This window comes from Bidens hawaiensis, unplaced genomic scaffold (genome assembly GCF_021521415.1).
Source record: "Bidens hawaiensis isolate Kalapana, Puna unplaced genomic scaffold, B.hawaiensis_p1.1 tig00007800_1, whole genome shotgun sequence".
NCBI classification, from domain to species: Eukaryota; Viridiplantae; Streptophyta; class Magnoliopsida; order Asterales; family Asteraceae; genus Bidens; species Bidens hawaiensis.
The window spans coordinates 433,712-460,531 of NW_027491541.1; the positions used below are offsets into that span (position 1 = coordinate 433,712).

Consider the following 26,820-nt stretch of genomic DNA (forward strand, 5'->3'; position numbering starts at 1 on the left):
TATAAAATATGATAAAACTACTCTTAAATAATGTTAATATATAAAAAAAATTAAAAAAATGTTTGGTTGTAAAGGGTTCCTAAGAGTTCTTAACTTTTTTAGAGTTCTTAAATGATACCAACCATATATATATATATATATATATATATATATATATATAGCTTGACCTTTGTTAGAAATAATTCGAATTTGCAACAGCCAAGCAAATCCTAGAGACTCACAATATAAAGTTGATCATTCATTTCAAATTTCATATTGTTTTTAAGGAGATGAAGGTTGTGGGTTATAGTTTACTTTTAATTAGTAGTTCGGTACCATATTGTTATTTTGTATTATTAGATTATAAATATGTTTTGGTATATTGTTAGTTCAAATAGTAGCTGGATTATTATGGATTTGAAACTCTGACCTAGGTTTGAACAAATTAAGCATATTTTTTATAAGTTCTTATGTTATTGTTTTATATTTTCAACTGTGTGTAACACGGGCTCTAATCTAGATATCAATAATAACGATTATATCAATAATAATCGTTCGCTTAAATATATTAAACTTTCATTTGTTCATTTTATATCAATAATAACCGTATTACCAAAGTTATCGTTATATTAAATAAAATTACTTAAAAAATTGACTTGTATTAATTAATTATCTATTTAGTAAATGTTGCACTTTTAATTATGTTATCAAAACTATATCAATAACTTATTTCTAACTAGAAATAAAATTATTTGTAACTTTTAAATTATATTCGTTTAAATAAAATTAATTATAAAGTTTTTTTAATAGTCATCAACCATATTTATATACATCATCTATTATAAAGTTTCTTTAATAGTCATCTATTGAATATTGATTAAGACTTTATTTTAAATATCAATTAATATAGTATTATGAAAGACCAAATTTAGGATTTTGATTGTCATAATAATTTGTTTTGTAACGTAATTTTATAATATACTTATAAAAAGAAATGTGTTAGATATTGTTCATCTTTTAACATTGATGTGTAATAAATGTTTTTAATTAATGTGTAAACACGGGTATTATCTTAGAGTAATAAACATTACAGTTATTGGTGCGTAACAAATGTCTTAGATAGAGTTTATTTTTTGAATCAAAATTGAGATAGAAGCTTTGTTGAATCGACATTGTAGAATTATTTTATTGATTTGGAGACTAATTTCCTTTGTTTGCTTAATATTGTACGATGGTGTAAGTTATAAAATCTTTTAAATTTTCATTTATCTTTGTTAGTCTTTGTATTTGATTTATATAAGTTATGATGTCTTATAATTCATGTAAAATTATCATGTATTTATACGTATAACATTTGCATTTCATTAAATTTATATTTATGTGATGTTATATATATATATATATATATATTATGTTTTTAAATATTTTCCATCGTGTGTAACACGAATACTAATCTAGTAAGACCAATGAACTAGATTTCTTCTCACCCTTCTCATTTTTGTTGTCGTTTGTATTTTAACTTTACCCGTAATATGTATAGTATATAATAGTTACAATTTATGAAGGGTCGGCATATATGGTTGGAAGGGCACTGACATCCATCTTCTGGGAGTAGTGGCTGATCGATATGGTCGAAAACCAATTATTCTTGAAAGCACATCATCGGTGTGAGTAACTACTTTCACTTGTAGCTGTTTGAAACCACTTTGTGCATCTCAACCTTTTGTCCTCCTAAATATTCATATTCTTTCAGGGTTATTTTCAACACACTTTTCGGTATTAGTGTCAACTATTGGATGGCTATTGTTACAAGGTTTCTTCTTGGCATTTTAAGTGGGTTACTCGGAACGATAAAGGTGCATTCCTTATCTTACATTTTGTAGTATATATGTTTAGATTTTAGTATCTGATTTGTTCCCTTACATGTTGGCAAACAGGCGTATGCATGTGAAATTTTCCCGGAAGAACATCAAGCTTTAGGATTATCGGCAGTAAGCAACGACTCCTTTTTATTTTGATATTTCGTAATATTGATAATTTTGATATTTTAGGATTAAAAGGATATATAACGATAGAATGGTAAAAAACTATGATGTTTACAATGAGCTAAGGAAGTAAACGTGATCCAAAAATAATATCCAATACTCCCTCTAGTACTCATGTAGGTAGTTACAAATGCCTAGCTTGTCAAGAAGGTTATAAAATTGTAACGCACCAAGGGGTGTAGTCAATAAATTAGCAATATGTAATTATGTGTCAATGTGAATGAGACACACTACTATTGGCTTCACCCTTTCTCTAACAAAATAACATGTTGTCCCTTCATGCAAACAAAGGTTGTCAATATGATGGGTGCAAGAATATCACAAGAAAGAGGTGCCGCAAATCAGGAGACCCAAATTCTGTTATGAGCCATCTCGTTAATAAGATTTCACTCACGCTGATCGCCATGGCATAATATTCAGCTTCCGATGATGAGCGAGAAATGACTGATTGTTTCTTTAGTTACCATGAAACCGGCACACCACCCAACACGAGTAAGTAGCCGGTTCTTGACCGCCTAATAAGAGGACAACCAAGCCAACCTAAGTTACAATAGATAGTAAAGTTCGTTCCTTCTTCCATAGAAAGAAGGATTCATTGATAACGTTTTAAGGTATCTCGGAACATGAGTGGCAACATCCACGTGTGTCTGTCTCGAGTCAATAACGAGTTGACTCAAGATGTTCACAGAATAAGAGATATCAAGTCTTGTGTGGTTCTAATGGTAAGATGGTTTGCACACCCTCGCCAAACCCTCCGGAAAAGCAACTGGGTCTCGCGGTTGATTGAGATTGGAGACACATATTTGATTCCCACTTGAGCCATTTCCATGGGCATCTAGGTGAATGAACGAATTAGGGTTTTAGTTCCGTTTGAACCCGCCGTTGGGCGAGGGTTTATGGATTCCATCTGGTTTCCGCACATCAGCAGGGTATGGTCTCATAGCGGTCGAGGAGTCGACCTTGAACGTAGCTCCGGAAAGGGTAGGTTCGCACAGAGATTCTCCTTCGTTAAAAAAACGGTAGAGAAGTCTACCTATCAACCTTCGAAACTTGTGCGCATCAACATGAGTTTCTTAATCATCTTCCCGGGCAGGGCCACGAATGTGAGCTGTGGTATCGATGTTGATTAAATTATTTGGCAGCGGAAAAATTCATTAGGACCGTAGTTTAGAAAAATTACCAGAGTGTAAAAAGATTGTGATTCTTTTTTCATAAACTGGGGATAATACTGATGCAATGCGGATATAGTAGAAAAAGTGTTAAGTTTTTCAAAGCTTTGTTCACACAATGTCTAGTTTTAAATTTATTAAATGATTATTATCTTAACTAAACCACACATAAATAGGCAAGTATACCTATTGTGTATGTAATAAAGTATAGGCTAGAACCAAGTATCGATCCATGGACACACTTGTTTGATTTTTACTACTAAATCGTTGTATTCCAACCGGAAGTGAATATCATAATAGTATTGGTTTTGATATGCAAGTTTAGGCAGAAATTAAAAACATAAATTAAAAGACAATATTTTTGGGCTTTAATATTTTTAGACAAAAGATCAAATATTAAAGTGTATTATCTTGGTTTAAACTCTTCTTAACTTCACTTTAAAAATGAATTAGTAAACATGTGATACTAGCGTGCTATAGTGATTAAATGTGGGAATAACACCTTATTCCTAAGTCATGTTATTCCTTGATAATTAAAGAAAGAGATAAGCATAACTTCATGACCTCCACTAAAACATCATTTTATGTAAGTGCGTGGTTTATGATAAATATTAATAAGATAACTCACTTTAAAGATGAGACAATCCCTTAAATTACTAAGTGAATTGTCATTGATACTTTAGTGAAAATAAACTTTGTATTATACTTAAAATATCAATTAATATTAGTTAAGTTGTAATGGATTAACCTTGAATTACCAAATCTTAATCCACACAACTCTTGGACAATTATAGAACTCATGTAATAACCATCCAAGAGGTGTTAAAATAGGTTATGTTGCACACTCATTCAACGAGTAATTAACCGAATTAAGTGGGTGAATATCAACAATCCCTCTCCACAAACATTGTTGATAAGTCCCATTTAAAATGACTAACTACTACAAATATTCCACTTGGTCCATGTCAATATTATGATTCATGTTTTTTTCCCGACCAAGCCCTTACAAGAATGGTGATTTCTCGACTTAACCTCAACCTTGTAACTTGGCGGCTCATTTAAAGATTCTTAATTTAACAACCAAGCCCTTACAAGAGTGGCAGTTCCCGGATTATCGTCAAGTTCAGTACTTGGTGTCTATTTTAGGGTTCACCAAGGCTTCGCAAGACTAACAGTTTCTCTGCTTATCGTCAAGCTTGGCACTTGGGGTATCTTTTAAGAGTATTTTAACATTTTTCATCAAGTGGTGGTTGTTACATAACCATTACAAATTAAAACCGATCACATGTTAACTATGATTATTGAACTTTACTAAAGATTCATTAATAACCAAGATGATACTATGAAAGTTTAGCCAATAATAAACATAATGTTAATAATCAAAGTAATAGATACAAACATGATCAAATTGAAACAACCTAACCAACTTGGGTGACTAATCTTTGATGTTAATGACTTCTTCCAAGAGCTTAATCTTCTTAATATTCAAGGGTTGGATGGATGAGATTAATTTCCTTATTAATGGCGGTGAAAAGAGGTGGTTGAAGTGGAGTTAATGAGGCAGAAAGGTGTATTGAACGAAGGAGATGAACATTCAATTTGTAGGCTGTCCTGGTGTCCTTAGAACGACCGTGTTGAGCATAACAAGGGCGTGGTGACTTTTTTTTGTCCTGCTCCATTAAATACTTCATCATCAGTTCGTACAACATGGGTTAACACGACTATGTTAAGAAAGGCACAACCGTGTTGAGTCCACAACAGTCCAAATTTCATCCAATTTTGTTATTTTCTCTTGTAATGAAGGCATGGCGGTGTTTTGGGAAGGCATGGCCGTGTTTTACTTCAGAATATTCTATTTTGTCTTTTTCTCTTGTTCTTGATAAAATGGGTGTCACTAGGTTAACATGACCATGTTTTGGCTTCTTGATTTTTGTCTTTACTTCATATGCTCTAGGCATGGCCATGTCTTGATTCACCATGTGGCGTGTTGAGTCTTTTTCATCATTTATCTCCATTTTTCTTCGTATATCAGCTCCTTTTATTCATTAGGGCTGTATTTACCTGTAGATAGAAATCATAAACATTAGTGGTTATTTATTCTAATATATTTGCCGATATTACGCTTATATAGGGATAATTTAGTGCTGAAAAGATGTATAAATTCATATACATCAAATACCCATTTTTATACAAGCATATGTTTTATAGGGATAAACCCCAATTTACAAAACATATTTCTTTACTCTGGTGACAAACCACTTATTTAAGGTGAGGTGCCGTGTGGCACCGTTCATGTTTCTTTCACAACAAGTCATCTGAAACACGTTTAAAAAGTATTTGATGCACGGGAAATGCCAGTGAGTACATTCACTTGAAAGTGAAACATTTTTACAATACAACAGATGTTATTACATTTTCTTACTTACAAATAACCAAAAGGGTACTTGTCACTCGACAGTATGTGACTATGGTCATATTACTTATTGGCTAACTCTTTGTCCAATAAGTAACGAATAAGTAAAAATTGTATACAAAACCACACAATACCAGTAGTAACCACCCATTGATTCTACAATATTTTAATCACTGTAATGATGAAAACCATTTGCAAAATTTTGAAAACATTTGGACTGTTATACTCTATCATGAGTTATAGGGGTTTAAAAATCTCAATCATAGGTTTGGAAAATTGTCATCTCACAAAATTGTGAGTTGTACAAAAAATTGAATATCTCAGCTTATAAGTTTACAAATTACGAGTTTCCTGGTGTTAAGCACCTAATTTAATATATTGTAGTACTTATCAATATAAACTGAAATGCTTAATCACGAGATTGAAAACTTTACACGATGTAACAAAGTCTAACCTTGTTTAGGTAGAGATTTGGATTCATGTATCAAAGTCTCGATCAATCGGGCATGGTATCATTACAGCTACTAGTGGTATTATACCCACACTATATAAGAGAAAAAGAGATAGAGTGTAAGGAATGAGCGACGAAACAATGCCCTGATTACCTCCTTTTTATAGCTGACCGAGGGATTAGTCGCGTATCGCGACAACCTAAAAAGGAGGCCATTGCATAGTGATGGCTTTATAACCTTGCCGAGTCAGCCTTAGCTATGCCACGCGGCTTGAAACGTGGCATGCAACATGTCACAGATGCATAGCCAGCACGTCATGTAGCGCGATGGGTCAATTGAGTAACCGTCGCATAGCGCGAAGACTGCCTTCGTGTATCGCAAAGAGCTTTGTATTTATCCATCGCGTAGCGCGACATAATTGACTTACCAATTGGCTTGACACTTGTCATGACCTGGTCCCACTCCGCAAAAATACTAAGGTTGTTCTCAAGTGGCTCTTGGTGATGCGAAATGCAAATTGTGCCATCAAAGCGCCACATTGCGCACATCGCTCGTGCCCGTGCCCATGCGCGTCGGTGCTCCTCACTCTCGTTAATGCCATTGAATGTGTCTTGCTATAAAAGAATATCTTCTTGTGAGCCGTCCTCCCAATAAAGAGCTCACAAGTTAATCATTCTATCAATGTGGAACAAGTCATTTTCCATTTCACCAATGTGAGACAAACTCACTTTCCCATGGTTCACATTCTCAATCACACATTTTGGATTGTTACATCTACAGCCAAGCATACCGCAATCTACTAAAATGTTAAAGAGTATATTTTCTTTTGACTTATTACTAAGCCATCTTTTGTTCGAGCAACTTCAATTCCCAAAAATACTTTAGTGTATTATATTTTTTTTTGTGATCATTCCAGGTGATGATCACACGGTCATCAACATATATGAGAGCTGCAACAAAGGTGTCACATTTCATGTATTTGAATAGCGAATGATCTACATTGGATTGTTTGAAACCAATGTTGACAAGAGAAACAATGAATCTTTGGTACTAATTCTTGGGGGCTAGCATTAGACTACATGTCAACTTCTTTAGTTTACATACTCTCGATTCATTTGTTGTGAAAAAATCTTGGGTAATCTTCATGTGAACCTCTTCTTCTAAGTTTCCATGTAGAAAAGGTATTACTAACGTCAAGTTGTTGAATAAACCACTCCTTTTCATTGCTACTACAATCAAGGTTTTAAAAGTGACGGGCTTAGTTATCAGTGCAAAGGTACCATGAAAGTCGATACCTTCTATTCTCGTGCAACCCTTTACAACGAGTCGAGCATTGTAACGTTCAATCTCGCCATTGGGTTTGTATTTTGTCTTTGAAACCAAATTTGAGTCAATAGCACATTTCCCGTTTGGTAATTCTTCAAAGTACGACGTTCCATTTCTTCGAGGGCTTCGATTTCTTCTTCGTTGCCTCCTTCCACTTTTTCACACTTCATAGCTTGGCTAAATAACTCGGGTTCATAATTTGAAGAGATGGCCATCCTACAAAAGTTTTGTGAGTTTCAGAAAACTATCATTAGAAACATACACTTAGCCATAGAATATATAGTTGAGGACTATGGATTGTAAGCGGCACTACAAAAAAATTGGTCTATGGCAACCTTTATTTCACAAAAAAAGTTGCATTAGACCTAGTGCAACCTTTTTGTTAGATAATGCAACTGTTTCTTTCAAGTGCAACCCTTTTTTTTGTGATATAAAGGTTGCCTTAGGTCAATTTTTTGTAGTGCGGGGATAGCATGGTCTATTGACGAGGGAGCTTTATCACATAATCATCCACAAGTTTGGGTCGAACCTTGGTTCTCTTTTATCTAATTAGCTCATTTGTTTCAAAGTAATTAGTTTCTGTCTCCACTTGCTCTTCTACTTCAACATTTTCGGTTAATATTTTGTAGTGACCAGTTTGTTGATTTGGAATTTCAAGTCCCACAACATGTTTCCTTTTATTGAAAGAAGACAACTCATCCTCATAAACTAGCGAACAATCAGTATTGTTCGGCCCAATGTGAGTTTGATCTTGTAAGGTAAAGGGATGTTAAATCATAAAGATACTAGGCCTAATTAGCTCGTCGAACACCCTTGCCCATTGTGGTCATTTATTTGTTCAATTTGAGAAAAAAAGTTTAAATAGGAAACTCTCATATGGTGTCCCGCCATTTCAAATGATGGATTCCACTACTTTCTCTTTCGCTGGTTTGACCGACGGACCGACATAGCCTACTCCTATGGTGTTTTCAAACCTTTGCAGACATGCGTCATTTGAAATGACAAGTGCTAATAGTTTACGACATTCGCCGTTTGAACTGGCAAGAGTGAACACTACCTTGGCTGATTTGATGACTGGCACATTTTTTTATACAATCTTTTGACCACACACTATTCACTCTAGCCATTTCAAATGGCAAATATTAATTTTAAAAATATTTTAATAAATACTAAAATATACATATACTTTTTTATAAACTTGTTCTTTATTATTGAGAATAAAAATCATATTAATTTCTTGTTTTGTTATTGACTAATTTGGATTACTAACGTATCACTAGGCCGTCCTCTCATCTCCATTCCTTGAGTACTAGAGAACACCCACTATAGGTAAACATATTTTAAAAATTTTAATTTATTAGTAATAAAAAACAGGTAAAAATTTAATAATTTAAATTAGAGTTTTGCCATTTCAACTGGCGAATGTTGAATGGCTGTCGTTTGAACGGTACATTCATTTAATTTGATTAACCTTCTTTGTGATGAGGTCCGTGACATCAGTCGTAGAAAAAAGAGATTCTTGATTCATAACGAATGTCATGTCTCTTAAATCATCGATGCATTTTGGGTTAGCTGGCTATGAAGCACATGAAACTTTATAGACCATGGTTAAGTGTGCTAAGGTGGAGCAGTACCAGAATGATTGACCTATCGGGAAGTTTCTAACGTAGCAACCAAAAAAACAAATGCGTGATTTCCTGGATGTTGTCCACCGTTGCAAAGCAAACAATATTTGTGATAGGGGTTGGATGTTAGAAAAACCAAAACCCCTTACTAAACTCATCCACCATTGTTAGAAATTAGTACCCCCGCATGAATAGGAAGGTGTTAGTATTTTCCTAAAACATTGGATTGCAATAACTCAAAACAATAACAAAATTTTTAGTAATACTAACAAGAAATCATAATCTTTTTAGATGATAAATTAAACTTAGTATTATACTTATGTTATATTGTTATTATGTTATTATTAGATAGATAGATAGAATATGGCGGTTGGCTGTATAACCGTTATAAACGGTTAACCGCCATTTTGCTTGTGTATAAATATGTCTATTGTACTAATGTATCATTCACCAAGATATTCAATAAAATATCCATTCGTTCATATAAGAATTCGATTGCATGCTTTGTTTGTTTACACACACATACAACATGAACAACACGAATTCACTAATGATGTTAACGATGATTACGGCTTCCGCTATTAAAGTGGTATCAGAGCCACGGTCGGAAATTGAACAGAAAAGATCAAATTTACATGATCTTGGGAAGAAAAGAATGAAGACGGTAAAACGCGGATACGAATACGGGCGAGAAATCAACAATGATCCCGATCGTATAACCCCGCGATCACGCGCGATTGCAAAATTGAGACAAGAAATTGCAATCTTAGAATTGGAAAAGGAATTAATGATAATGGAACATTCCGACGGTGAAACATCTGAACCTGGACGGATTGATGAGTTAAAGATAATAGAATGTGACAAAAGCAAGGATGATTATGATGATCAAAACGACGATATGAATACGGAATCGAAAGAGAAATTGGTGGGTTATCAACGACACCAGAAAAGAACATGCAGCGATGACGAAGAACAAAAAGATTATCATGCACGGAGTATTGCATGCCTAAAGAAATCAAGGGACCAACGCAACCGGTCACTGACAACGATAAAGGAATCAAACGATAAGAATCGCGATGCTTTGTTCTTCAAAGAAGATATGGAAATTCATATAAAGGATAGACTACAACCAATTGAAAAAGAAACATTGCATCGACAGAAAAGAAAAACAAAATCAGATTTTGTGACAAACTTTAGCGACAAAAGATTAAAGGCTAAAGTGACAAAAGGAAGACACTTTGTGACAAAAAGGAAATTTAGTGATCCTGGTTACGAAAATTTCCGGAAATCAAGAAGATCAAGAATCGACCAAGAAACAGTGGAACCACAAAGACATTTTTGTTATCGAAAACCGGGGCATACAATTCATAATACGTCTTATCAAATTTAAGGATGAAGTTATCGCTTCTATATGGGATACAATGAATGTTTTTATTCAATGTGAGACCATATATAAAGACGAAGGTTATAAGGTGGTCATCATTAAAATAAACACATGGGAAGAACAACAATGTCGAATACGAGGGTACTTAATCAAGATCTACAAACTTATGGAAAAGGATCATGCATCCATTATTTCAAGCAAAAGGTTGGATGGAAATCACACTACTGCAAGAAACAAAGTTTTTGAGGACTATGCAACATTTATGGATTAAGCCAAAAGGAGACAAGACTTAATTTTAAAGAAGCAAAGAAGCCCTATATGAAGCATAAAAGGAATCTGCCAAAGACTAACGAAGATAGTTTAATTTAGGGGATAGTATTAGATGATAAATTAAACTTAGTATTATACTTATGTTATATTGTTATTATGTTATAATTGTTATTATTAGATAGATAGATAGAATATGGCGGCTGGCTGTATAACCCTTATAAACGGTTAACCGCCATTTTGCTTGTGTATAAATATGTCTATTGTACTAATGTATCATTCACCAAGATATTCAATAAAATATCCATTCGTTCATACAAGAATTCGATTGCATGCTTTGTTTGTTTACACACACATACAACATGAACAACACGAATTCACTAATGATGTTAACGATGATTACGGCTTCCGCTATTAAATCTTGTATGTTTGGCTTTAACACACATAACAAAAAGAGTTTTTGGTTTTAAAAGAAAAATTCTTTAGAAAAACATGTGAGAGTTTATCATCTGAAGCGTGCGCACATCTTTTATGCCATGTGTCTATTAGACTCTTGCTTTCCTCTTATTGCTCTTCGTCTTCGTCTCATATAAACCAACTTTGTGTCTACCCGTTCCAATCAAATGTCCTCACACGTAAATCCTGGATGAACGTACAAAATCAGGAAAATAGTTATTAACACAGGAGATCTTAGGATAATTTGCTAACAGATAACAAGTTAGCGTTTGAAATTTAGACATGTAGGAGCCATCTAATCCTAGTTTGATTTGGAAAGGTACAATCACCTATTCCTTCAACTGCTATCGAATCCTTGGTAAGAATTGTGACGGTGGTTTAATGTTGGATTTCGTCTTGTTATATAAAACTTGCTCATTATAAGTTTTATGAGATCACTGGCACCTTAATCAATTATCCATTTCCCACCTTTATCAACTACAGCTGTTACATTAATTAGCCTTAGAAAGCGAGTCATTACCCGCCATTTCTTTGTTCCCAGAAAAGCATTTTATATGTGAATTGTTCATAGTGATCGGTGTTTAGGCCTAGCACCTGGCTTGGTTCGGCTTCAACCATCGCCGCCTTCGGTTTATTTTATTCACGTTGCTCTCTTTTGCCAGGCCATCATTCTGGAAAACTGATACGTTTGAAACATCTGTCTCTGGTAGTGCCCATCTCTACCACAAAATGTGCAATGCTTAATCTGATCGCTAACTGTCTGTTTAGAGTCTTTCTGTACAACCTTATTTTTTTATGGCTCTTATCACGCTTCCCAGAAACATATGCTTGTAAGGCTGTTAGATTGACAATTGTCTTCTTTATGGTTGTGATGAAACTTTGTTGCTCGTCTTCTGCAACAAGGTGGTAGGCAGTTCCTAATGAAGGTATGGGTTTCGTGGCGAGAATCTAAGCGCTTATTATCGAATAGTCATTATCAAGCTCCATTAGGAACTCATACAACCTCTCTTTGTCCTTCAAGTCACTTAATTTCTGCCCAAGACCGTAGGTACAAGCACTGCAAGTGCATAGTGGTATGGGAAGCATAGAATCTACTTCATCCCATACTGAGCGGACCTTGGTGTAATAGGCTGAAATCGAAACACGGTTTTGTTGAGTTGTGCTGTTGGCTTGCTTCAACTCATATGCTCTTGGTGCACTCTCTTTATCAAATCTCTCTTGGATATCCGTTGACATATCTTCAGCAGAAACGCATATTTGATGCTATATATGAAACATCATTTTGAACGTACGTATAAGTATTATTAGTAATATTAATTTTTGTTATGTAACAAGACTACGCAATTATCCATTAGCATAGGTTTAGGCAGTTACTCTTGATTTCAGAATGATTGGTGAGTATATGTGTATCGACATGTTATAGTTGTAAACACAACAAGAACGCATTCAATAATGTTAATTCAATTCACGATTGTATTTCAATCTTGATTTATACCAACATGTGTCACTTGCTTTAGGTTAGTACATCATGGGGCATAGGATTAATCATTGGCCCAGCATTGGGTGGTTTCCTTGCACAGTTTTTGTATATGTTATACATAATATGTTTTTTGGGTAAATATAATAATCAGTATTGCCTTTTAATGTTTTTATTCTTTTCGTGTTGTTATATATTTAGCCTTGCAGAGAATTTTCCAAGTCTAGAATCTCCGGATTCTTTATTTGGGAGGTAAAGTTACCGTTTTGCTTGCTTCTTGATTCCTTGACAGTATGACACTATTTCCAAATATTATAGTTATTTATTCAATTTACTTATGACTTGTGATGCAGATTTCCATAGTTGTTGCCTTGCCTTTGTATCTCCATTTTTGCACTTTTTGTGACCATCGGTGCATTTTGGCTTCCCGTACAATTTCCTAATTACCATTTCCTTAATTCTTAACATGAACTTTTTATAATTTAATTTAAACTGCAGGAAACATTACACTTTTATAGAATGACTTGGATGTTAAATTAATGTTGACTTAGGAAACAAGTTGTACGAGAAAGTGGGAGAAGTAGTTGGAAGTTACTTGAAAGAGTAAATGGAGAACATGGAGTTCATGCTATGCTACGTGGGTTGTTTACAATTTGTTTTTTTTTATCTATTTAAGTGATAGCTAGTTTGTTTTCTATCATCACTTTTTCATTCACAATACTTTCATTTCCTCTTTGTAACTAGTTGTTTTTGAAATTCAATATAAACCAGAAAATTGTCCCAAAATCTCTCTTGTTCTTCTCTGATTACCCCTAAATTTGGTATCAGAGCGTTCAAGGTTCGCGTGTGCCAAAATATCTCAGATTCAACAACATGTCAGCCGTCGCTACAACCTCAACACCCCCCAAAGAAACCAGTTCTGTATCCCTTCAAATCCCAACGTTAACGGCGAGCAATTACACCACATGGGCGATCAAGATGGAGGCTGTGATGGATGCCCAAGGACTGTGGGAATCCATTGAGCCATCGGTCGATACAGTAGATGACGAAAAGAAGAATAAAACCGCTCGTGCCTTCGTTTTTCAAGCGATCCCGGAGGATGTCTTGTTGCAGGTGGCAAAGAAAAAGACAGCAAAGGAAATCCGGGACTCGTTAAAAACCCGGTACTTGGGTGCCGAAAGAGTGCAGCGAGCACGGTTACATACTCTCAAGAGGGAGTTTGATTCGTTAAAGATGAAGGACGAAGAGAGTATGGATGCGTTCGCCGGGAAGTTGAGTGGGATGATCTCAAGGTACAGTAGCCTTGGGGAGACTCTTGAAGAAGACGTGTTGGTTAGAAAGTTGTTTGATTCGGTTTTGGAGAAGTATTTTCAATCGGTTGCATCCATAGAACAGTGTTCGGATATAGATTCGATGTTGTTCGAGGAAGCGATCGGGCGATTGATGGCATACCGAAAGTGTTATGGGGAAGCGGTGTGACATGTTGTTTATCTACTTAATCGGATGTCTACAAATTCAGTGAAAAGTATGACCCTATATGAAGGTTGGAAGGGAAGAAAACCAACACTTCATCATCTGAAAGTGTTTGGTTGCGTGGCGTTCATAAAGAAACCTTCTGACCAAACTTCAAAGTTGGATGACAGGTGTATTCCCATGGTGTATCTAGGTGTTGAGGAAGGGAGTAAAGCTTATCGCTTGTACAACCCTAACAAACGAAAAATTTGTGTGTCACGGGATGTAAAATTTGATGAAAAGAGACAATGGGTTTGGACTGAAGCCCAAAGTGAGCAGATTGGGCCAAATGTAGCTCAAGTCAACATACAAGCCCAGGCAACAACTGATGACTTAGGTTATTTTAAAAAATCGATGATAACGATGAAGGTAATGATGTTGCACCCTCACCTCTCATTGATTCTCTAGATGAACAGATTAGTCCGTCTCTTTCAACATCGAACCCTAGCAACACCATCCCGGTGGAACGATCATCCTATGATCATACACCGCTTCGGGGGTTTCGATCGTTGAATGATTTATATGAAGAAACCAAGCCTATAGAAGATAATCTTGTTCAATTGTTGTTGGTTGATGGTGAACCAACCACTTATAAAGAAGCCACTGAAAAACAAGATTGGTTGGATGCCATGAAGACTGAGTTGAATTCAATCAACAAAAACGAAACTTGGTCCTTAGTCGAATTGCCATCGGGCACAAGAAAATTGGGCTAAATTGGGTATTCAAGCCGAAAAAGGATGCAAAGTGTAAGGTGCTCAAGCACAAGGCTTGGTTAGTTGCAAAGGGGTACGTGCAAAAGAAAGGAATCGACTTTGATGAGGTATACGCACCGGTGGCGCGAATGGAAACAATTCGTTTACTCCTGGCTATGGCAGCAAAGGAAGGTTGTTTTGTTCATCACCTAGATGTCAAATCGGCCTTTCTAAACGGTGTTCTAAATGAGGAAGTTTATGTGAGACAGCCAGATGGGTTTGTGATCCGGAATAAGGAGAATATGGTGTATAAGTTGAAAAAGGCGTTGTTTGGGCTTTGACAAGCGCCGAGAGCTTGGAATGTTCGGTTGGATGAAGTATTGAAAGAAATGGGTTTTGACAGGTGTACTCTCATTGTAGGTGTTTACGTCGACGATCTAATTGTGACCGGAACAGATGAGAAGAAGATCAATGATTTCAAGAAGAAAATGAAAACGGTGTTTGATATGAGTGACTTGGGTAGATTGTCTTACTACCTAGGTATTGAAGTAGATCAGAAAGAGGATGGCATTTTGATAAAGCAGTCGGGTTAGGCCAAACGGATCCTACAGATGGCTGGTATGTGGGGTTGTAATCCGGCAAAAATGCCAATGGAGTACAAGATAAGTTTGGCAAAAGATGAAGACGGGAAAGATGTGTACCCAACTGAATAAGGAGCCTCATTGGTAGTCTTCGTTATCTGATCCACACCAGGCCGGATCTCGGGTTCCCGATTGGAGCGGTCAGTAGGTACATGGAGAAGCCAAAGGAAAGCCATCTTGCAGCAGTCAAACAGATTCTGAGGTACGTGAAAGGTACTGTTAATTACGGGCTGAAGTATATAAGAGGTGGAGATGGAAAACTTGTGGGTTATTGTTATGACAAACTGAAAATTTTTCTTACTTTTTCAGGCTCTCATCACGACTTGACTCAAATTTTCGGGACGAAAATTCTTTAACATGGGAATGATGTGATAATCGTCAATTTCAGGTTAACCCCGTTAACTCAACTCCGTCAATTCAAACTTTAAGATCGTTGAATCTATAACGCACACTTCATTACATTTAAACTAGGGTTTAAATGACGCTTAACACTTACTACATGTGTAGTCTTTCGGGATTTGCACCGAAACGCAAACGAGTTGACGCGAACGATTGATAAATAAACGACAAACGTCAAAACACTAATTATGTGATTATTATTTGTTAGGTATATGTGTGTTACTTGATTGTTATGTGGAATGTTAAACAAGAAACAAGAACCAACTAGTTTAGGCTAGAGATGTAACACTTGAAAGATTAGGGGCTAGAGTGTAACTTGTATTATTATAAATATATCCTTAACTAAACCCTAACCTATTATTATTCTAAACCTACAACCCCGATCGGAGCTCTCTCTCCTTGTTCTCCACGGCTGCCGTCCACAAACACACCCATATACACATCAAATCAAGAGATTAATCCAAGAACTAGGTGCTAGGAAGGTATACTTGATCACCTCTTACCTCTTTGTTGTTTAATTTTGATGTTTAATGGGTTGTGTGTAAACCCTAATCGGCCGATCATGTGTATGTATGTGATTAATATGATTGTTGTTAGTTGGATAATGGATTGATAACTAGATTGATGTTGTTGCTTGATTGATTGTTGTCTTTGATTTGAGTTAAAACACAAACCCTAATCTTGTATGTATGGTGTAATTGATATGCATGGATAGTAGTTATAGTGTCTAGAGGGTTATATGGATGCATGATAGTTCATAGATTGTTATTATGTTGAGTTTTGATGTGAACAGATTCTGGACAGAATGTATATAAGATGTTTAACTGACTGTAACGAAGTGTAAACGTGAAAATTGATTGAGATTGTGGGTACTGCAGTAAACTAGGTTGAGTCTAGTTTCTATAAAGTATAAATTCGTAATTTTTGGATAAGTGGAAGTATACTTTTATGATTTTACAAAAACGTGATGCAAAGCTGAGCTGTTAGACCTGCTGTTAGGTTATGTTGTAAATGTTATATCTCATGAACTACGAGACCAATTGGGTTGGTTCCACTTCTGGAAGTTGACTCATTGAGTTAGGAACCAAACCCAAGTGGTCTTGCATTTATTGGATTTTTCGTTTAATGGGAATTGCAAATAACATTCTGTTGCACATGAATCTGACTGATATGAGTTAGCTGTAATGTTTTGGTCATTATAAGAAAAATATGTGGAATAAAAATAAGATAAAATATGTTATGGAAACCTAAGATATGTATGCTTCTGTGGTAATTTTTGGTGAATTAATTGAGACGTTATAATCGGTGAACTAGTGCAATCTTTCAAGTAGAAATTCTGTCATAACGAAACTAGCTGCTGAGTTGTGTAGGAATGCATGAAATATGATAGTTTTTATAAAATTGTTGTATTTTGACCAAAATACCCTTGCGGGGAAATAGTTGCTAGTTGATTGCCATGAATTGACCAAATTGCCCTTATGGGGAATAATGGTTAGTTAGTCTTTGTTTGTTGACCAAAATGCCCTTACGGGAATAATTGCTAGTTAATTGTTATATGTGACCAAATTGCCCTTACGGGGAGAAATTGCTAGTGGTATACATTATTAGTACGTGACAAGAAAGTAATTGCTCACTCATGTATCGTATCACAATTGTACTTGTTTAAGTCACACACGATTCACAAACGAAACACGAAATTTGTTACGTGCATAGGTATTATGTGCCGAGTCTAGAGACTCGTTAAACGTACCGATACTTAGAAAATCTCTTTGTTATTTAGAACGCTAGAGAGTTTCTACGACGCACATCACTTGGTGATCTAGATCGGGATATTCTTCGCAAACAGTGAGTTTCACTTACCCCGCTCTTTGAACTGTTTTCAAACGTTTTTCACTTGGGGGAGATAACATACTCCGATAAACATATTTTCTGAGATAAACGCATATTTAAGATTTTGTTATAAATTATATATCACTTGTAAAGGGCTAAGCGGCAAACGTAACATTTGAAGTCCCACACATCGGACCGGTTAATATTTGGAATAGCGAGTCATTGTTGAGTAGTACTACTGGGTTTGACAAACCCCACCCGACGTTAAGCTCAACTGGAGGTTGAGTGGGTGTAATTTTGGCTAACACTTACCATGGTCTGGATTGACCTGGTGACGGGCACTTGATAAACAGTCAGCTTCGGTCGCGAACCACTTAGCGATACTTGTTGTATAGATTAGCTACCTATCGATATATAATTTGACATAACACTATCTGGTAATGCAAAACACTTAAACGTCGTAACGGGGTTACGCAACACTTAAACGTCGTAACGGGGTTACGCAACACTGAAACGCCGTAACGAGGTTACGCAAAACGCTAAACGATTTATCTTATTTAACTTGTGAACTCACCAACCTTGTGTTGACACTTTTAGTATGTTATTCTCAGGTAGCCGAGGCGGGCGCGCGGTTTAGGAGCATGCATTAATTGAAAACATCTTTATTCTGCAAACTTAATTTTAACAGTTACATTTGGTTTTAAGTCGTCCTGCGTGACGCAACTTTTGAATTAAGGTTTTACGCTTGCGCACTTACTTTCATTTAAACGTTTTTCTTTGGTTTGATTATAACTAATGATTCCGATCCTGCCAGTTCACACCCTCTGACGGTAAAACTCCGTTCGTGGATTTTGAGGGTGTGACAATTGTGACAGTAGCAATGGAACCGATTTGGATGATCGAAGAAGCACAAGTGGTATGGTGTTCTATTACTCAGGTAATCTAATAACTTGGGAAATAGCGAACTGTAGCCTTATCTTCTTGTGAGGCAGAATTTATGGCTGCCACTTCTGCAGCGTGTCAAGCCATTTGGTTAAGAAATTTGGTCGGCGATTTAAAGGGTAATCAACCTGAAGTTGTTAACTGTTAGTTGTTAACGAGTCGGCCATCTCTCTTATGAAAAACCCTGTTTTGCATGGGCGTAGTAAACATATAGACACAAAGTACCATTACATACGTGAATGTGTAGAACGAGGGCAGGTACATGTGGAACATGTGAGCGGGAATCTGCAGAAGGCTGATATACTGACCAAAGCATTGGGTCGGGTCAAGTTTTTTGAAATGAGAGCTTTGTTGGGTATGGATGAGGATGAAGATCCAGGTCAACGTTAGGGGGGGAAATGTTAAATTAATGTTGACTTAGGAAACAAGTTGTACGAAAAAGTGGGATAAGTAGTTGGAAGTTACTTGAAAGAGTAAATAGAGAACATGGAGTTCATGCTATGCTACGTGGGTTGTTTACAGTTTTTTTTTATCTATTTAAGTGATAGGCTAGTTTGTTTTTTATCATCACTTTTTCATTCACAGTACTTTCATTTCCTCTTTGTAACTAGTTTTTTTGAAATTCAATATAAACCAGAAAATTGTCACAAAATCTCTCTTGTTCTTCTCTTATTACCCCTAACATTGGAGTCTACTTTATGTGATTTTGATGCCGAGGAAAATACAATTGAAAACAATGATTCGTCTTTTATAAGCCTCCTAAAAAACTGGCCATTAATGTCTTATGTCATCATCTATGGCAATTTTTCGCTTCATGACATGGCTTACACAGAGGTGATCTAAAATCTGTCTGTTAATTGCAACTCATGTTCTTAATGATCAAACATTTATAAATGGTGTCGGTTTTTCTTGTTTAACAGGTTTTCTCTTTATGGGATGTGAGCCCTAAGAGTTTAGGGGGGCTCAACTATACTACTGAAGATGTTGGCACAGTTCTGTCTATCTCAGGTTAAGTTTTGAAGTTGCATTAGATCTAAATATAAAGTTTTATTCCTTAATTTATGATTTTACGGTTTATATTAATCACATAAGTCTTATTTTTAGGGGTGGGCCTTCTTATTTTCCAAACTTCAATGTATCCCGTTGCACAAGAGATATGTGGACCCATCGATGTAGCTCGTATCTCAGGAGTATGCAATTTTCCTTAGATGTCTTTCCTTTGATTTTAAAAGTTAAAACCGCTTGTTCACAAATTCTTCTTAACATATGATAATAATTGTACTTTGTGATTCAATTTTAGTTTTGTGAAAAGGTAAAATACATATACATAGTTTTTAAAAGAAGAGTTTGTTTAGCTTTCAGAATCAAAAGACACCAAATTAACTAAGTTAACACAACTATCTCTTGTACGTGTAGGTTTTTCTTGGAAATCAAAGAGCACAGTATATGCGATTTATATGAACAACAAGAATTTATAATATATAAACTTTATGATTAATAATGTAGGATCGATCTTGGTGTTGATACCAGAGAATCGATCAAGTATTTATACACAACACGAAGGTTAACTGCTGCTATAACCGTTATGGCAGTTACAAAATAATTGATGGCTGCAATAAATTAACCTAACTTCTAAAATACAATTTTAACCCTAGATTAATAAGTATGTTAAAATAAAATATATATTAATGTTTATAATTCAAATACACTCCCCTAAGCATAATTAGGTTTAAGGAAGGTCTTATTCTTTGGTAGACTTTGAAATGCTTCATCCAGTGCTATCTTTGCAGCATTGAAGTTTATTCTACGTTTCTTGTGTTCTTCCTTTCGTTTCTTGAATATATTGTTTGCTCCAATCCAATCATTTCCCATGAATAAAGCATATTCATGTGATTCCTTTAGTCTCCTATCTATCTCAACATTTGCATCTGATTCATTTGACCCGTTATAGTCTTTGTTTTCCAAATTTTCTGTCCAGGCTTGTGGCTTTTTTACATCTTCATTTTCTTTATGACTCCTTCCTGTTACTTCTTTGTTTGTATATGACCTGCATTCAAACTCATATACATCCAAATATTTTGCATAGATTAGTTTCATAACATGTCCTTCATACCACTCGAAAGCCAATATCTTTTGCAACCATTATCCACAATCCTTTTTCATCCACTCTCTCATGTCCTCCTTCTCTTTTTACAACAATATATAGATCTAATAACTCCACCTTTTTGTTTTGGTTGTTGTATGGTGGCACTAGCCGATTTAAGGAAAGATGATCATTGAGGAACCAATGTATCATCATTTCGAACTTGTTTCTTAAAAGTTCCTTATATTCAACGAAAAACTTCGAATCATCGATTAGATTTATGAGGGCAACACAATCATCAAACGTTCTAAATTCTAAGGCATGTATGATTGCTTCATTTCAATTAAATTTTTCACAATCAAGACTTATGTTCTCCATATAGTTTTCTAACGAACTCCCATTATATTTCTTCACAAACTTTCCCTTCCCTAACTTCAAGAAATTTTCATAATCCTTATTGCATTTATCAACATAATCCTGAATCTTATCTTTCTTTTCTATATTCAAGACAAGCCTTTTTCCTTGGTTATCCTCTATATCATCCGGACTATTTATAATGTTTGGACCTTTAAATATTTGAAATATACGACCAATGAACCCGTCAACTTTTACTACATACCCTTGAAGGATTAATTTATCATAACTTAGGATATATTTGTCAACATTAGGAACATAAAAAACGTTAGGGATAAATAAAGTTTCTTTTTTTGCTTAAACATTTGCCGTTCCTAATCCCCTAATAAATATTTTCCATGTCCCTTCAATACATGTTTCTATTCCATAAGAACTTTTGATAAAACTGGACATTGATAAATTACCCGATCTATGATGGTTGATAGTATAACTCATGTACCACATATTTGCCCATAAACCTTTGTCTGAACCTGCAACCAACAAATCTTCCTGATAATTTTTAGTGTTGGAATGATTTCTGGTTCCCACATCTAAGGATTGACTTATTAATTCCCTGGCCTTATGATCTTCTTTAATCGGACAATAGGCGATGAAGTGCCCAAGTTCTTTGCAGAAATAACAGCGTTGTTGCTTCCTTCTGCCCCTTCTGTGTTTGATCTTACGTTGTTCGATAATGCAGTGTTGGCAAGGCATCATGATGAGAAAGAGTTTATTTGGTGCATATTGGGTTGATTCGATAGGGAGATAACCGTGGCTCTGATACCAGATTCTTGGAAATCAAAGAGCACAGTATATGCGATTTATATGAACAACAAGAATTTATAATATATAAACTTTCTGATTAATAACGTAGGATCGATCTTGGTGTTGATACCAGAGAATCGATCAAGTATTTATACAAAACAAGAAGGTTAACCGTTGCTATAACCGTTATGGCAGTTACAAAATAATTGACGGCTGCAACAAATTAACCTAACTTCTAAAATACAATTTTAACCCAAGACTAATAAGTATGTTACAAATAAAATATATCCTAATAATGTTTATAATTCTAATAGTTTTGTCTATACCTTTACTCACATCGTATCCATACATAGCGTTATTATCAGGCTTCATGCTCACTTTTACATTAAATGTTTCGTCGATCGTGAAGAACGTTTTATCAGTAAGTTTTTCATGGATCAATTGTTTTATGCATCATGTTGCCATTTAACTTTACTTTCACACTTTTACAAGGTGTCCATCATAACTGGCACGCTCTTGCTGCAAAATAAAGCTGTGGTAATATTAGTTCTTCCAAAGCTATTTTCTTTATTTTTAAAACATATGCAGGCTCATAAGTTATTAATATTGTATACATAAATAACAGGATTCACATCAAAGAGGTGCAGCCAATGGTATAGCCATGACTTTGCAGTCGTTTTGCAAAGCCATTGGTCCAGCTTGTGGTGGAGCACTGTGAGTACTCATCTATTTAATACTCTCATATTTACATACCGTATTATCAAATTAGACCCAAATCAAATCAAATTATATCTAACTTTTCTATGTTTGTAGTTTGTCATGGTCCCAAAAGAGACAAAATGCTACATTTCTTCTTGGTATGTACTTTTTACTCGGTTTATTATTCTCTTCACATGAAAATGCTATTTTTTGTGTCATATACATCAACCCTAATAGGATATAGTTGAAATAGTGTAACATGAACACGACACGTTTAACCCACTTATCAAAACAAGTTAACTGCTGGCGACTAGTACACATGGTATAAACAATTGTAAATGTGTTACACGTGTCAACATAAACATGACCAATTTAATCAAACAGGTTTAACAAATTGACCCAAAGACAACTTGTTTATTAAACAAGTTAGATGTAAAGTAGTTTTGTTTATATTTTATTAATTTATTAATTTCAGGCGACCAGATGATATTTTTTTTACTGAATGTGATTGAAGGAATTGGAGTTCTACTGACTTTTAAGCCATTTTTAATCTCAAACCATTACTAGTTGAACCCAAAAATATATATACACAAAAAGATGTCTTCCTATAGGAATCCAAGGGTTGTATGTTTTGGGTGCTCTAATCGCCAAAAATAACATCTTTTATGCTGACTTTATATAAAGTCAAACATACAGGTCTTCTAGCTTTGTGTTGTATTATATTAATTATGTTTTAAGTTGTGGTTCTCAACTTGTTATGCATTTTGTCATAGGCTTAATGGGGTTTTAAGTGTACAAATCTCAAATCATTTTTCTCAAAAAAGTATTCTTCTATTATTCCTGGTTCATTTCTTTTATTTTATTGAGTCTTCTTTACTTCGCATACTAACAACAATTGTAGCAAATGCGAAATAAGTGTTTACCGTAAAGTAAAACAAGCATCAGTTTTAGAGACTGTAATAAATTTCAATCCTCTTTTTCTTCTTCCCCCACACCCCAAAAAAATGTAATGTAAAATGTTAAATCAAAACAGATGCATGGCAATGTTGTATTTGTTGGATCAATTTAATTAATAAGAGAAATAGTAGAATGATTGGGACACTTTCATTGAATAATCAAAAAGCCTTAAATAGGCAAACATATTGTTATGCCCCGTTTTGTTCTATAGTCTTTTGTATTTGTTTATTTTATTTACGATGTATCTTGTTAGCTTGTCGGTTTCTGTTGTATGCTGGGACCCGAGACCTTGTAATATTGAGCCCATTGGGCCTTCATAATAGAAACATGCATGGTATGGCTTGCACTATATAAATAGTGCAATCATACCCGTGCAACATAACTTCTGGAAAACACACCATCTTATCCTTTCATCAATTTTCCTTACACTCTCTCTTTATTTCTATTTCGGGTAATAACTAACATCAACAAGATCCGAGATCTTGGTTATCCTGTAAGTCATTTTAGCTAGCTTACAAGGAGATTGATCCAAGAACTTTGTTGTTTGATCCGTTCTTAGGACCTACAATTGGTATCAGAGCTTTCGGCTCTATTAGTTGTAGTTCTTGGGTCACAACCATGGATTTTGGTCTTGTTTGAGTGTTTGAGACTTGTTTTCAAGTTTTTGAAGTGGGTTTCGGGCTAACTAGTTGTTGTGCAAGCTTGAAGTTGGTTCAAAAGTGTGTCAATATATTACTAATGGTGTCAAGGTATAAAAAGTGTTTTTGTTTAAGCTTGGAGTTTGTGTTTCATAGTTGTTAAAGTGTGTATCAAGATCTTGGTGTGATAGAATCGAGTCTCCAAAAATGGCAAAAATTGTACTTGTGTATAAATCCATGCAAAAAGTGAAAAGTGTACTTTCTGGAAAAAGCAATCGAGTTGAGATTCAAACCAATCGCATCGAGATTCAAAACCAATCAAATAAAGATTAGATACCAATCGAATCGAGATTCAAAATCATTCGAGTTTCCATTCGATTTGATTCATTTTTATTCGATTCATTTCAATTTAATTCGATTCATTTTAATTTGATTCGATTCATTTCAATTCGATTGATTCAATTCTATTTGATTCGATTCAATTAAAACTCGATTCGTTGGTACTTAGAGCTTCTGGACAGAAACTGTTTCATTCCCAACTTGATTAAGAAAATGGCAAACGATCTTGAGATGTAGAAAAGTTGTTTAATGTTGGAAAATGAGGCTGGAACCGCCACAAAACCTCCAAAGTTGATGTATTTTGAAAGCAACTTTGATAATTTCAAATGGAGATTCAATAACTACATAAGAATGACCGACTTTGCTATTCTTAGATCCATTGATAATGGTCATCACAAGCCTACAACTATGACACCTGAGGGAACCGTTGGTACCCCTCCTGAAGGATATGTGGATGATGATAAGAAACTGCTTCTTGAAGATGAAAAAGCTTATGATGTGTTAAGTGTGTGTCTGTCTGCTGATGTTGCTCAAACTTTGAGAGAACACACAACTGCCAAAGGCCTTTGGGATACCTTGGTTGAGAATTTTGACCGTAATATGGAGATGAGGAATAACAAAAAGGAAATGTTGACGGAATAATCAACATGTTTAACCATGTTCAAGGAGTCCATTGGAAATCTCATTGGGATAGTTGAGAAGTTTATTACCAAGATGAGAAGTGTCGGAATCAACAATGACTTGTTAGAGATTAACTACAAGCTGCTGAATTCACTACTGTATACATGGAATAGTAGTGTAATTACCATCAAAGAATAACTAATCTAAACGTCATTTATCTTCAAGACTTGATCTCCACCATTAAGTCTTTTGAAATGGCTGAAAACCTTAGGTTGAACAATCATATTAGCTCTCTGAATCAAGCTGGGATTTCTACAGGTTCTGGAATTAGCTCTGCCTTACTCAGCCAATCGCACCCAACCATTCATCCCATTGATGGTGTAAAGTTGCATACTTCTCATAATGATAGCAACAAAGCCTTCAAGACTTCAACGAGTCAGCCATCTCCATCTAACTCAAGTTGTTTTCCAAGATGCTGTTAACAAAGCCGTTGAACAAGCTCTCAAGGCTCAAAGGATACACAAGTCAATAAACAGCAAAACTAGCTAAAATCCAGTCTATTCTAGTTGATGACTGCCACATTGCACTCTTCCACGCCTTTATGGCTAGTCATGAAGAATTGATGCAAGGAAACCTATTACCTTCGTCATTTCAGCAAGGTGATATTCTTGATATCAACGAAAATGACCTTGAGAAGATGGAAATCAGGTACCAAATGACCATGATAGTTCACTTGGCCTCAAACTTTATGAAGAAATATAGGAAGAAGAACTTCAGAGACACCAACAACAAAAGTATTGAGTTTGATAGGGATCAACTCCGTTTCTACAATTGCAACGAACTAGGACACTTTGCAAGAAAATGCACGAATCCAACAACGCCTGCCAATGAAATCAAGATCACCGAAGTCTTTGATAGTGAAGGGGGAAAAGGAAATGATAAGAGGCCAATGGGCCAGAATTCGGGTCAAAGAGTTCCAAAACTAGGTCAAGTAAGCTCAAACAAAGAGAACTCAAGATCAAGCACCAAGGCCCTTATCATTCAGTCTGTTGAATCAACTGAACCAGATTGGGAGTATCACTGATTCATTGAGATAGTAAACCCGTTGAACATGGCTGGAATGACATTCGTGAATCAAGAGAAAGCTGCTTAAAGTTCTACTCCAAGAGGAAACCATGCCACCCGTGAAATTCCTGAGGTATACAAAACTGGTTTGGGATATGAATATGTGGCAATTCCACCGCCTTTTAATGACAATTACACATCCCTACCTCACTTTTGTTTCTATACCCCCCCTGAGGATTAAATGTTCTATGGAGTTGGTCATGTACCAAAACCAAAGATATTTGTTCCTCCCGTTTCAAAAACAATTAATCCAATGCCTGTGCCAGTTGATTATAATGTAATTCATCTTGTTCGGCAGGTTATGTATAATAAAGTGGTCGGTGGAAAAGGACATGAGTTGTGACGTTAAAAGAATGTCAGATTCACCTTTTGTTCCTTTTGTGAACTGAAAATCATTTACCAATTCCGTATGTAGCAATAACAATACTATTTCCACCCAAAATACGTTGTCTTCATCTTCGGATGATGATGCAACTTGTGAAAGTGTTGATGTTGGCAATTCTCACATTATTTTGAATGAAAATATTGATGTCATTTAGATAGTGATTGTGAAACTATCTATGATAAAATGTTTGTTGTTAATTGTGTAAA

The 26,820-nt window shown here is 35.3% G+C and overlaps 1 pseudogene; it reads left to right on the plus strand.

The window, feature by feature from the left end:
* Window positions 1-1,537: 1,537 nt before the first annotated feature.
* On the plus strand, window positions 1,538-23,164 carry LOC143636139 (protein ZINC INDUCED FACILITATOR-LIKE 1-like; annotated as a pseudogene).
* The last annotated feature ends 3,656 nt before the right edge of the window (window positions 23,165-26,820 follow it).